Source organism: Staurois parvus, unplaced genomic scaffold, assembly GCF_062004578.1.
Source record: "Staurois parvus isolate SC_StPar_1 unplaced genomic scaffold, SC_StPar_1.0 ptg000549l, whole genome shotgun sequence".
NCBI classification, from domain to species: Eukaryota; Metazoa; Chordata; class Amphibia; order Anura; family Ranidae; genus Staurois; species Staurois parvus.
The window spans coordinates 6,733,116-6,736,670 of NW_028318345.1; positions in this window are offsets into that span (position 1 = coordinate 6,733,116).

Below are 3,555 nucleotides of genomic sequence, written 5' to 3' on the forward strand. Positions count from 1 at the left end.
GCCTTCTACCAGCAAGTGGAAGGTAATGTCTTCAGAATGTGACCAGAATGGTGAGCCACAACAAGGCAGAGATCAGTGAGACAATCTCTCTGTTTTTTCTGCTGGAGCACACCCTGTGTGGTGTGTTAGACCAGGCACTGGAGGCACGTCCTGCTGTCTCAGGGCCCACCCTGCAGTCTTTGAGTTAGAAGCTCCTGACCCTTCCCTGCACTCTGTGTGTTATGCTGTCTGACACTAATTCTTTGTGCACTATGCACTTCTGTTCCATGCGCTCCTTACCCTCTGTAATACACACTCCTGAACCTCTGCAGCCTGTGTACTATGTACTCCTGACCCCTGCACACTCTAACTTTCACACTGCTGACCCCTGCTCTCTTCCCATATGCACTCCTGATTCCTGCACTGCGTGTCACATACTCTTGACCTCTAAACTTTGTGAGTACATGTTACTTACTGCTGCACTCTGTACGCATGCAGTCTTGACCCCTGCACACTGTGCTTTATGTGTGCCTGAACCTTGCACTCTGTGTTTTATGTCCCTCTGATCCCTGCCCTCTGTGTGATATGCATTTCTAACCCCTGCACTCTCTGTGTATGCACGCTTGACTCCTCCACACTGTGCATTATGTATTCTTGACCTGTATACTCTGTACATATGCACTGTTGCCCCCTGAATATGTACCCGATCCCTGCACTCTATGCGGAATGCACTTCTGACCTGTCCTTTGTGTGTGCCTATGCACTCCTGATAACTCCACTCTGGTCATATGTACTCTTTGCCCTTTCACACTATGCATTATGCACTCCTAAACCCCTTTACTCCTGAACCCTGCATGGTGGGTTATGCATGCTTGACCTCTGAACTCTCTGTGTACACACTTCTAACCCCTGTACTTTGTGCTTTACATATTTCTGATCCCTGCACTCTATGCAATATGCACTGCTGACCCTTTCACTTATCCAATCCAATGATAATAAAGTCATCAGGGGTTATCTAACAAGGCAGATAAACATCTCTATACCACACATCTCTACATATGGGTCATGCTTGCTGACTTCATCTGCTATATTTAGGTAGCAATAGTAAAATAAATATTTTCAGACAAAAGCCAAAGAATGTTTTTCATCAAACAAGTAAAATGGAAAATATAAATACTTCAAAGAAAACAAATGTACAAATTTTCTACCAGATAAAAATTTGGTCATTATGTTTGTTATTTAATAGATGCTTTCTGACATTTTATTGATCAATAATGTAACAAAATGTCCTTTTCTTTCAGGCTTAATAGTTACACAGTGGTGTACCCTTTATTGTGAAAATCAAATATTAAGTCTTCCCAAAGTAATTATTTTCAGCTATCTCAAATTCTTTCAAGGGCAGCTGTGTCTTAAGGGATGTTGGAGTAATCATTTCGTACATAGATTATTTTTCCATTAGAGAACCATTGTTGAAATGTGATGTTTTTGGCCAAAGGCTTCAAATCTCTTTTAAGACAGTAATATTTGAAATAAACACTCATATTTATCCTTGCACTTTCACAGAGATCATAATATGTTTAAGATAAAGACAGGTTTTGCTCAACATTTGCCTAAACCCTACCTGTGTGCTAATGAAAAGAACATAAAGGACAGTGTTAGCAAACAGCTGACAGCATTAGATTAGCTCCAGATTGGCCCAGGTGAATCTGATATATCAACCTTAACCACTTGCCCTCCTGAGGATTTAACCCCCTTAATGACCAGGCCTCTTTTTGCTACTCGGCGCTGCACTAATTCAACTGATAATTGCGCGGTCATGCAATGCCGCACCAAACAAAATTTACGTCCTTTTTTCACACAAATAGAGCTTTCTTTCGGTGGTATTTGATCACCTGTGCGCTTTTTATTTTTCACGCTATAAACAAAAAAATACCAAAAATTTTGAAGAAAAACTATATTTTTTACTTTCAGCTACAGTATAAAAAATATATAGTAAACTCAAAGTTAGTTATAAATTTAGGCCAAAATGTATTTTGCTCCATGTTTTTGGTAACAAAAATCCCAATAAGTGTATATTGATTGCTTTGTGTGAAAGTTATAGCGTCTACAAACTATGGTATAGATACTGCAATTTACACCATTTTTTTGCTATACAGCGCTGTGCTAGTTTAACGGACAATTGCGCGGTCATGCAATATGGTACATAAATGAAATTTGTCTTTTTTTTCACACAAATAGAGCTTTCTTTCAGTGGTATTTGATCGCCTGTGCGTTTTTTATTTTTTGCGCTATAAAAAAAAAAAAAGACTGACAATTTTGAGAAAAAAAACAATATTTTGGACTTTTTGCTATAAAACATGTCCAGTAAAAAAAAATCAAATTTCGTCATAAATTTTGGCCAAAATGCATTCTGCGACATGTCTTTGCTAAAAAAAAAAAAGCCAATACATGTAAATTAATTGGTTTACGTGAAAGTTATAGCGTTTACAAATGGCGGGAAAGATACTGTAATTTTTAATTTTTTTTATACTAATAATGGCGGTGATCAGCGACTTATGGCGGCGATCAGTGACTTATGGCGGTGATCAGCGACTAATGGCGGGACTGCGGCGGACATTCTGACACTGGGGGGGAACTGACTTGGGGTCACTGACATCCCCAGTGACACCAATACAGTGATCAGTGGAAAAAAAAAAACACTGACACTGTACTAATAGCACTGGGGAGGAAGGGGTTAACTTTATTTACTGAAAGGGTTAACTGTGTGAGGGAAGTGTTTTACTAGGGGGCGGGGGTGTGTACTGCACGGGGGGGGGGGGGGGGGACACGCTGATCGGGAGAGATAAACTCTTCTCTCCACTAAGCAAGTCAGGAGCTGACAGGGAACTGACAGAAAGCAGAGCTACTGCAGCTGTGCTCTCTGTCAGTAATTGCCGCTAACAACCGGCTGTGACCCGACGACTGACATCCGCGGCCATGATCGGCAGGACAGGCAGGGCGGTGGTGCACCTTGCGCGTGCCCCCTACCTGTTTTGCAAACACGCGTTTTAAAGCGTGGTTTTGCCCAGCTGTGCCGCCCTGCCACAGTATTTCTACAGTGGCTGTGCAGCATGCGGTTAAAGAATCAAGGTGGCTAGTTCATGGGCTCTTCCTATACATGTGCAATTTGTTTTGGTCCGAATCTAAATTATGATGAATTTTTGGTTATTCGGATGTATCCACATTTCCGAATTACAATAGTAATGAATTTCATTAAAATTTGTTTTGTTTATTTGTTTTTCTAACGCATTCCAAATTTTCAGAATTATTTGAATTTGAATCAGTCGAAAGTTTATCGACCAATCCAAATTCTGTATGAAGAATAGCTGGTTGTTAAGGAGAGGGCCAGGAAGCTGGCTGCTGCATCCTTAACAACCGATGACTAATCAACTGTCTGTGGTTTCCCCACAGACAGCTGAATGTAAAAAAAGACTTGCCAGCAATGAAAAACTCAGAAAAAAATAGTGTGGGGTCCTCCTCAAAATCTATACCAAACCCTTATCCGAGCATGAGCTCCCCCTCCCACCTGAACAATAC